Source organism: Myotis yumanensis, unplaced genomic scaffold, assembly GCF_028538775.1.
Source record: "Myotis yumanensis isolate MYYU_CA2020_CCGP unplaced genomic scaffold, mMyoYum1.0.hap1 SCAF_2, whole genome shotgun sequence".
NCBI classification, from domain to species: Eukaryota; Metazoa; Chordata; class Mammalia; order Chiroptera; family Vespertilionidae; genus Myotis; species Myotis yumanensis.
The window spans coordinates 51,529,717-51,540,730 of NW_027223753.1; the positions used below are offsets into that span (position 1 = coordinate 51,529,717).

Consider the following 11,014-nt stretch of genomic DNA (forward strand, 5'->3'; position numbering starts at 1 on the left):
ACACACACAGTTGGTTATGTACACACATCCTGTGTCAGTACTGACCTCTAAAAAGGAAAGGAAGAGAGGAAGCAGAGAGGGTGGGAGGTTGGGGGAGTGGATAGAGACATGAGGATTGGAGGAAAGTTGGGAAAGAAACAACTTCCCTTTTCACAATTTTGTCTTGGGCTGGTAGTGTATTTACCAATTCCAGGCTTTTAGTCTGTTCATCTCTCACCTTTGGGGTTTAGTAAGATACAAAACACTGAGACATTCATCTACTGGCTTGTTGCTATGAAACAAGAGGACACTGGGAGACTTACCTGTACTCTTTTTTTTTTTTTAAAATATGGAATGCTTCATGAATTTGCATGTCATCCTTGAGCAGGGGCCATGCTAATCTTCTCTGTATCATTCCAATTTTAGTATATATGCTGCCGAAGCGAGCACTTACCTGTACTCTTAAGCTGGGATAAAACTTGACCCATAAGGTCCTCTTGGAGGATTATAGATATTTTATAGGGAACTGATTCAGTGGTTTATTTTCTTGTCCTTTTAGTTACATGCTCATACAGTAATCCACTTAGCAACATATGCTGGCATATGTGAAGTAATGCAAGGAATTCCAAGGAACTCCTGGTTATCCTGATTCATATACTTGTTAGATAAGAGACATTTTAAAATATCTGAAATACAGGAACTTATAGGATCAAACTCATAAGAGAGGTTCAAATCATACAGGCTCATAAGAGAGGTTATTGTTGCAACTCAGAAAGGGAAAGACAACATCTACTGAAGTCAGGAAAGGCTTCATAAAATGGTATATTTGATCTTTGAAAAACACATAAGGTTTTGAGATGAAGAGATGTACAAGATAATTCCCAGTGAGAAAGAGGATGAACAGAAGAATAGGGTTGAAAGAATAACAGAACCTGTTCTGGGAATGAGTGAACAAACCAATATAGTTTGTTATGGACTACCTGTTTGTATCTCCCCAAAATTTATATGTTGAAACCCTAACCCCAATGGGATTATATTTGGAAGTGGAGACTTTGGTAGGTAATTAGGTCATTTGGAGGGAATCCTCATGATGGGATTAGTGCCCTTTTAAGAAAATACATGAGAGAACTTGCTTCTACACAGCAAGGAGGTGGCTATCTGAAAACCAAGAAGTGGATCCTCACCAGACACTGGATCGGTTGGCACTTTAACCTTGGACTCCCTATCTTCCATAACTGTGAAAAACAGTTCCCTGAAGGAAACCACGCTGACTTTTAACACCATGGATTAGTGCTGTCTGTTTTTAAATTCAATATAAATGTCATTAGATAGTATAAATTATTTTGTGCATAACTTCTTTAACTCAAGATTGTTGATGAGATTTATACATGCTGTTTAATATATCTATAGTTCATTTATTTTCATTGTTTCATAAGTATTCCAGGGTATGAATATACCACAGTTTATCAAAGTCACTGTTGTTTTTTGGGAATTTGGGGGTTATAGGATATCCACTTGTTCAGCTTTAGTAGATTCTGAGAATCAACTTCCCACAACTGTCCTATGCATACACTTCAACCAGCAGAACATGAGAGTTCTTTTTGCTCCACAACCTCTCCAAAATTTGATATTTTCAGATTTTTAAAAAAGTTTTAGCCTAGGAAATTTAAACTTAATTTTGTATGCACTGGTGAGCCACTGAAGGATTTTGAATTGGAAAGTGGTGTGTACACCGGGTAGGGTTGCATAGATTAGGGTGAGAGAAAGATCTGAAGAAGGGGCCAGTTCGGTGCTATTTTAATGGTGTCAAAAATAATGTGAAAACAAACTGAGTATTGACAGAGGAGCTGAAAAGGAAAAGACAAGAGTGATTGTTCCTGTAGTGTGTGCTCATAACTAAAATAAGATTTGTCTGTTAATAAATTGTGGGATAATGGTGGCAAGGGTGATTGAGAGTGAGCACATGTTTGAGCTTGAGTGACTGACATAGTGATAGAATCTTAACCAACTTAAGAAGACTTGGGAGAAAATTTCTGTTTCGGGGAAATTGTTTTTACCCAAATTGAATAATTTACCTTATTTAACTATTTCAGCAGACCCTTGGTTTGAATTTGTGACTATCTTTTTCTCCAACTCTCATTTCTAATCATTGCAGTGGGAGATCATTCTCAGTAGAAGTTGGATCTGTCAGGTAAGAAAGAACCAGGACTACAGTGGAATAAATTGCCTCTCTTGGTGATCTCAGTGTCCAGAGAAAGCAGCAGAAGGTTTTCTGTTATTCAAAGCTGACAGCTTTGGTGTAAGGAGTGATAGTAGCTGGGAGAATGACAGATCTGGGACTTCTGGGAAGCCTATGTCCACATAGCTTTTAAAGTATGAACTATTCTGTGTGTGCTCATTTCCATTAGTGATTTTTCCTTTTCTCTAGACATTTTTTTTCTGTCATTGACATAGCAGTGGCTTCTTCCATTTTTCCAATACATTCTTTATTTAAGTGGGTATTCCCAAGGGTATGGGAAAAATGTAGGTGTTTCAGGACCTGAACTCCACTTCCTTCACTTGCACTGGTATTGAGATAGTAACTCCAATTGATTATTTTAATTTTTGAGACAATTTTGCTTGGATAAACAGTTCAAGCATTGGTGGGTTTACCTAACTATGAGCTCCTATCAAATGGATCTCATGGGCTCTAGGTCTCTCTAGTAGAGGCTTTTGTTTCATATCTTTGATAATATTTTACCTACTATTGTACCAAATCATAAGACTACCTAGTAAGCTTGTTACCTCCAATGAAATCACTTTGACAAAAGTTTTATTGTAAATTTGTACATTTGGGCCTGTAACTATATTGTGATAGAGTACAATGTGGCACTAACAGGAATCAAGTAATAGTACCTTATATTTCTAGGCCACTTTAACATTTTAAGGCACATCTACATCTATTCTATATTCCTTTACTCTCCCCATCAGCCTAAGAGGTGCTATTACTTTCATTTTTTGAGATGAAGAAACATAAGCTCAAGGACTTAGGTAGTGTTGTCAGTCAGGACTTTAAATTAGATCTTCTAATGCTAAGATCAGTGCCTGTGATGGTTAATTTTATGTGCCAACCTGACAGGGCCACTGGATGGCCAGGTTAAACATTATTTCTGGATGTGTCTGTGAGGGTGCTACCAGGAGAGATTAGCATTTGAATGGGTGAACTGCACAAAGCATATTGCCATTTGCCAATGTGGGTGGGCATCATCCAAACCCTTGAGGGTCTGAGTGGAATAAAATGGTGGAGGAAAGGCGAATTCTCTTTTCCTGACTGTGAGAGCTGAGACAGCAGTCTTTTCGTGCCCTTGGACTGGGACTCACACCATCAGTGCTCCTAGTTCTCAGGCCTTTAGACTTAGACTGGAATTTATTCCATCGACTTCTCTGAGTTTCCAGTTTGCAGACTGCAGATTGTGGGACTTCTCAGCTTCCATAGTGAGTGTATTCCTTATATTATATCTCAATTTCCTATTGGCTCAGTTTCTATGGAGAACCCTGACTAATACAGTGATCCGTTGCAGGGCTTCTGCCCTGATTACCTTTGGCATCTAGTTATAGATCTTTCTTTTTCCCCTCAACTCTTAATCAGGAACTATATTTTTGCCAGATGAGGACTATATATATTGAGTTCATATACTTTCGCATTAGACAACATTAACAATTCTCAAAATTATCAGATTAATTTAGTACATAAAACCAGCCTATATTCAGGAGTTAATCATGTGGCATAAGATTTACCTTTTATCTTTTTTTAATTTGCTTTAACCAGTATCACCTCCTATGTGAGTAGGGTTCAAATTAATAGCCAGTAAACTTTTACTACAGGCCCATTTTACGTTTGATTTCTTTCTGGCACCAATGAAAGCCGTCAACTTCAGCCTGATTATGTTGTCAATAAGTTGGTTTTCACAGTCTAAAAACTAAGTCATTGCATATGTAATGTTTTTCTTGAGAAAAACGAAATTATTTTCCTGGATATGTTATATAGATCAGCAGAAGGTATGAATTTTTGAAGAGATTGGTCATTGGTAAACATTAAATAATCCAAAACAAACCAAAGAGACTGAGGACAACACTTGTATTAGCTTAACATTAAGTCTCTCAGTACACAAATGAAAGACTAAAATGCAGATGAGAAGAGATATAATGCTTGTTGATTCATTAGCACATGCAACTCAATTATGCATTGGAGTCTACTGACTAAGATCTGTGTCATGGAAAACATAACTCTCTCTTGAGTGCTGTTCTTCTAAGCTCTTCTAGCGGAAAGATATTTTTAGGAAATACTATGAAATTCAAAGAACTATATGAGGTATTGGAAAAGGTAATGAGGTATTCTGCACAGAGCAGTGTACCATATCCATTCTATCACTGAAAGAATAATGGCAAGAGTCAGAAAAGCTGAACACATATACATGTAAATTTCTTAAAAATGATGTGGGTGTGCAGTTATTTAATTATTTGGATGTTTTGTCAATGTTTACTTCCTGCTTAGACAGTGAGCATCTCCACATTCAACCATGTCACAGATTTACAAGCATAAGTTGAACTTCCCTGCTTGATGGAGATTGGAAAATGATCCACTGATGTGAAAGAAGTTGGAGAAAATGAGTGAATAATTCGGTTCCAGGATGAAGAGAAGTACGAATCCTTATTCAAGACTCTGGGGATCCTGTGAGCCAAAGGAATTGAACTTCAAATTTTAGAGGTCAGAAGAAAGAAAGGACATTAGATTTGCAGAGCCACATATTAGGCCAATTTTTTTTTTAGCCAAAAACTCAAGGCAAAATAATAAAAAAGAGCAAAAGCCATTTGGGAGAGAACAGATGGTTCTTCAACAATTTCTTCATTTGACAATGCTAGGAGATAAGATGACTGAGGTTCTTTTTATGGAGCAGTGGTGGGCACATGATAAGTGGCAGAGGTCACACTGGTTAAAAGGGCAGAGAGCCAAGCAGATGATTATTGATTATTCTTCCCTACAATAGACATTACTTAGTATTCTCAGACACAATTTAAAATATTTAACACCCAAAAAAGTGACAAATTTAGTCAATTATTTAGTTTTTCTATAAGATTCTAGTTTTTCTATAGGACTGATTTTTAAAAACTGAATTGGATGATTTTGGAATTCAATTAGTTATATAGAGCCACAGACTCAAGATAGGAGAAAATTTTCAAGATTATCCAATTGCTCTTGTTATGGGAATTCTTGCTGTAGTGTTTAGGTTGAGTGACAGCCTAGTGTTTGGTTCTCTGTTGACAAGGTCATGCTACTTCATGTGACACCCTAATTCCATTGTATACATCCTTATATTTGTAATTATCTTTGGCTGCCTAGACAACTTTACTGATTTCTAGAGCATTTTAATTTATGTGTATGAAAATTCCTCTTCTCTATTGGATACAGTACAGGAGAACTACTAATCATGGATACCAACATGAACAAGGTGGACCAGCCGTCACTCTCTTCCTCAAATTTGAAACTGAGCGGTGACAAATGTTTGGTGTTGTTTCATTACCAGCAGTGGTGCCCTGACCAGATATTTGTTTTCCCCTGAGACTCTGTAGTTCCTGCTTTCTCATTCTGTGAATGAATCTGCCCTGGTTTTTCTTATTTCCAAAGTTGATTCTCCAGTTTCCTGTCAATTCTGTGTATGACAATAACCAGGGGAACCTATTAAAAATGAAGATTCCCAGACCTCGCACCCCTAAAGTATGTAATTTAGTAATATAGGATGGAGGCACAGGAAGTTAACTTTATAACACCCACTCTGAGTGTCACTGATGCAGTCAGACTAATGAGATGACTTTTGGGAACCACTGTTTAGATGACATAACTCAAATGTATATTTGCACTTCAATAGAAAATGTTTGAAAGTATAAAAGGCTTGCTGGCCAACTCATTAAATGAAGAATCCCAGTTCTTTCATTCATTCAATAATTCAACAAACAGATATTGAGCATTTATAGTGTGTCAGGCACCATCGTGTGTCCCGGGACACACAATACCATTAAGATTAGTTGAGACTGGCTATACTAGCTCATTATTGGTGGGCATTGAGGCACTGAAAAGAGAGCAAGGAGTACTTATCTGCATTTCCAGGCCCTATATTCAGTAAATATTACCAATAATATTCAAAAGAAATGGAAAACATTTATTTTTGTATTTCCATATAACCCATACTTATAACTGCAGCAGTGCAGATTTTAAATTCTAGGCATGTTGCTTCACGCATCTAAAAAAAAAAAAAAATCCAGGTAAAACTGGAAATAGCAGCTCTAATTAATTAGTGTTAGACACAGTAATAAAATTCAATCATACCGATTTTCTGCCAGGTTTAATAAAACAAGATTTTCTTCTTTTATTGTGCTACTAAATTGCCTCACAGCTACACACAAAATATATAGCAAAAACAACTATGTAGTTGAACAGGATATGAAAATGTTTAGAAACTCTTTCAGCTAACAAAATATAACTCTGATGTAAAATACTTGCTGTGAAATTGGCTAATATTTCATATTATTTTGGAGGGTATTTTAGGATTTTAAATCAATGGTCCTAAGTCAATTATATTTTATTTTTATTTTTTTGTCAAACCTCACCCAAGAATATTTTCCATTGATTTTTAGACAGAGTGGAAGGGAGGGGGAGAAACAGAGGGAGAAACACCAATGAGAGAGAGAGAGAGAGAGAGAGAGAGAGAGAGAGAGACATTGATTGGCCAGGTAGAGCCTACAAACTAATCAAATGTGTCCATTTGATTCTCTCCAAAACCCATATTAAAATACACGAATGAGCTTATTTTAACAATTGGAAATTCTTTATTTTCTCTCTCTCTGAACTCCTATTTCCAAACCACTTTTCCAATAGAATTTTATTCTAGTTTAATATATTTTAAATGCCTGAAAGTCTGTCTGTTAGTGATCACTTTTTCATACTATGAAAATCTGCCTGCACATTGAAAAATAATTTAAAGTTTGTGACCATTAAACTCCAGGTGTTAAAATTTCTTCTAATTGAATTTTTATTACACTTATTAATACAAAATTAATCTAAACAACATAAATAATCACACATTTAGGTAATAAACATAAAGATACCATTTACTAGAAATGTATCCATTATTACAATGGTTGTGTTATTTTTTGTTTAATGAATATATGTTTCTGTGGCTGCATATTATTTATTGCTAGAATGAGACAAAGCTCAGCATCAATCTATTCTATTTTTGCTTTTATGGATGAAAGATCTGAGAAAACATATTCCCATAAATAAGTAGATGAGATTGGAAAGAGTTTTGTTTTAGCAATGTCACACAAAGATTTGAATTCCTTCCAAATCATATGCCCAAATTACATAGTTATCTATCATTAAAAATTATTTTAAATGATCTACCAGCTGTCACTTTAATTATTTTTTCAACTTCATTAAAAACAAAGTATCGAAACTAATTCTAGATGTTATGACTTAGTTATTAGTCATTTACTTTCTCAACACTAAAACCAATATTTTGAATTGCCCCATTGTTTGAAGATCTCGAGATTTTTTTATACTCAGGGTCAATGTACCATAGTGAGATGGTAAAATGGATGACAGGTATACCCCTCTTTTTAAAAATGACCAACTGGTGTGAATATTCTCAGGCAGACAAATTTTGGAAAAAGTACATGTGAAGCTTAGAATCTAGAAATTATTTCCTTAAAATTATTCATGCCTCCAAAGTGCATATATCCCCATCTGAAATCTGCTGGTCTAAGCATTTCTCCTTTAGAAGATAGTTACTGGTTTATTCAACCTTATGTGAATGTAGATTTTTCAACATTGGAACGAAGAGAACAATGGCAGATTATATATATCAAAATAGCTGCAAAAAGATCCCCTGTCCCACATTCTCTTCTTACAATGTGACAATGACACTCCTATTGCGAAGTGGGGATCTATTTTTTATTCCTTTGGACTTTAGGGGGATTGTGACTATGGAGGAAGTAACGCTATGTAATTTGGGAGGTTACATCATAAAAGGTGATAAAACTTCCTCCTGTCCACTTGGGATAGTGACTCTTAAAATGCAACTGCAGTGCTGTGAGGAAGCCAGACCAAGGGGATAGAAGACGTGTAGCTATATCACCTGACAGCCTTATGTGAGGCCCCAGAAAACAGCCAGCCTCAACTATTGCATGTATGTGAGAAAGTCTCTGAGATTACTCTAACCTCAGCTTCCCTCTTCATCTGAATATAATTGCATGAGAGATTCCTCGCAAGAACCTAGAACTAAGAGAGATAATAAAATGATTACCATTGCTTTAAGCCACTATGATTTAGGATGATTCAGTCTGTAGTAATAATAATCAGAACATGACCTAACAGATGCCTTAGTAACCAAAATAATTTGACATCCATTCAATTCAAAATTTAGAAAAGTTTCATCTGATGTGGCCTGAAATGCATCTTTGTATATTATGAAAATCACAAAGTACATTAGTAGTGCATAAAGTCATGGAATTTATTAAACAGTTATTTTTTAATTTTAATAAAGAAAATATAGCTTGACTTTCATATGTCCCAATTTATTAGAGTACTGTATATATATATAAAATTATCCAAACTCCTTATCTTTTATTTTATTTACTTAAAAATTAATTATTGTTCTCAAAGTAATATTTATGTTTGAATTTAAAAGCCAACCAGTACAGTGAGCCTAAAACGAACAAGCAAACAAACATATGGAAACAAACTCCTGTCCTCTTATTCTGTTCATATAAACATTTATATTCAATCTCTTTTAGTTGTTTACCTCCCAATTTCTAATACTATACTTTATTGCTAGTTCTGTGCATTTTTGTTTTCAATTTTAGACATTATCTATTAGCTTTTTTTATGAAAGATTAGAATGATCTCATTTACACTGGCCTCCTCAACCCTAATTTCCATGCATGCACCCATTTTTTCTCCTATTCTTCCACTATAGTTATATGATACTTTTCTGATACATCAATATGTATAGTTTGAATTTGTATTGTACGTTGATTACATCTCTCCCTTCTCCTCTTTACAAGTTTTTAATTATATCATAGGTTCCTGTGACTATTTTAGACCCAAACTGTCTCACAGAACTGTAAGACAGCTTTCTATAAAGTTAATGCCTTTGAACTTATGCTTTCCTCCCCTCTCTTCCTCTATCTTTTATCCCCCCCCCCCCGACCCCCCGCATTAAATTCCTTATTTCTTGGATTTTATGCCTTCCTCTTACTTGGTCTATTTCTTTGTCTTCACGGAGCACATCTTCTAGAATTTTTTTTACAAAGCCTACATACAAGATAAAATGTTTGGAGATCTTACATTCTGAGAATATTCTAAGTCTACCTTTGCATTTGATTAAAGTACAGCTGAAGACAGGGATTTGGTTTGGAAATCACTTTCTCTTAGAACTTAGAAAACATTGCTTTGCTAATTTCTATTGATTTGTTTGTTACAATTTGTAAGTCCGAAGCTACTTAAATTTCTGATTTTTAAAATATATTCCCTAGGCTTTTTGATGATTTGCTACTTGAATCTTTTAGTTCAGCTTTCTGAGCTCTGCTAGGCAGCTTCCACTAGTCCATGTCCTTTCCATCTTTCAAAATTGTGTTTTGATTTCTTGTCTGCTGTGCATGCTGTCCCATTCCCTCTTCCACTTTCTTTGTTCTTGTGGTTTTATATATTTTTCATTCCTTAGCTCTTATTTTAGTGTTATTTCAGGATTGAATGTATGTGTTTAACTCATCATGTTTAGCCTGAACTCTATAAAATGTTAATGTTTTTTACTTCAGAGTTAGTAGTACTACCCACTGTAAGTTACTTTTACATCATAAAATTTTTGCACATTTATCAAATGTGTATAGACCTATATGAAATTAACAAAATATATATCTTTATTATTTTCTCTTGATTCATTAGTATTATGAGAGATAAAGAAGGTGTGTTATTAAGTGTTAATTCAGAAAAACTAGGTAACAACACAAGGAATTAGTTAAAAATTGTTGGAAAGCCCTAACTGGTTTGGCTCAGTGGATAGAGCGTTGACCTTCGAACTGAAAGGTCCCAGGTTCGATTCCGGTCAAGAGCATGTACCTTGGTTGCGGGCACATCCCCAGTAGAAGGTGTGCAGGAGGCAGCTGATCGATGTTTCTCTCTCATCGTTGTTTCTAACTCTATCCCTCTCCTTTCCTCTCTGTAAAAAAATCAATAAAATATATATATATTTAAAAAAATTGTTGGAAAGACTAAAGGAGTGAAGAAGGGAAGGAGAGTTGCCTACCTACCACCTGTCTGGTTGGAGGAGCAGCAGGGGAATGGGTGTAGAGGGCCGCCTGGGAGGCACCTAGGCATTTTCTTATAATTATTGTCAGCTGAACTCAGAGCATAGGCAGAGCCACGCCCTGGGAACATGCTTCCCCAATAAGGCTGGACATGTTAATCAGGCAGGGGCGGAACTAGATATGTAAATCTAGGCCTTTAAAATAAACCTGCTGTGTGGCTCACCCGCTTTTGCAGCCTCTCCATCAGAGAGGATGGCGACCTGGCCCCAGCTTAAAATCTATTTCTGCATCTTGGTCTTTCTTTAATTTCTTAATCCCTAGCTCCTCCACTCAGCAAATGGACTGTTTTCTTTTCCATGCCGGACATGGAAAAGAGAGAAACAGCCCCCCACAAATGGGGTTTGCCAGAACCTAGAATTGCTGTGCTCAGGAGCCTGTTGAGTTTCCACTGCTGCTCTTCTGCTGTTGCAACTATCACGGCCCTTTGCAGGCAGCTAGGAGCCCATACCCCCACTCATGCTGCAGCAGCCCCGGAGTCCACAGTCTCCTGCCACAGAGGCTTCAACTGCTGCTGCCGGGTGGAGGCACAGCCCATCAGCACCGTGCTGCCGAGCACCGTCTCTGCCACTGCTGTGGAATTGCACTGCCTGAGCAGGAGCCCGCAGCCTGCACTGCCCTGGCCTCTGGCTGATGC

General features: G+C 36.4%; 1 non-coding gene across 1 annotated transcript; it reads right to left on the reverse strand.

Moving 5' to 3' along the window:
• Positions 1-322: 322 nt before the first annotated feature.
• LOC139004499 (U6 spliceosomal RNA) lies at positions 323-429 on the reverse strand. Its single transcript, XR_011470381.1, has one exon. It is a non-coding gene; the product is annotated as a U6 spliceosomal RNA (small nuclear RNA).
• Between the last annotated feature and the right edge of the window lie 10,585 nt (positions 430-11,014).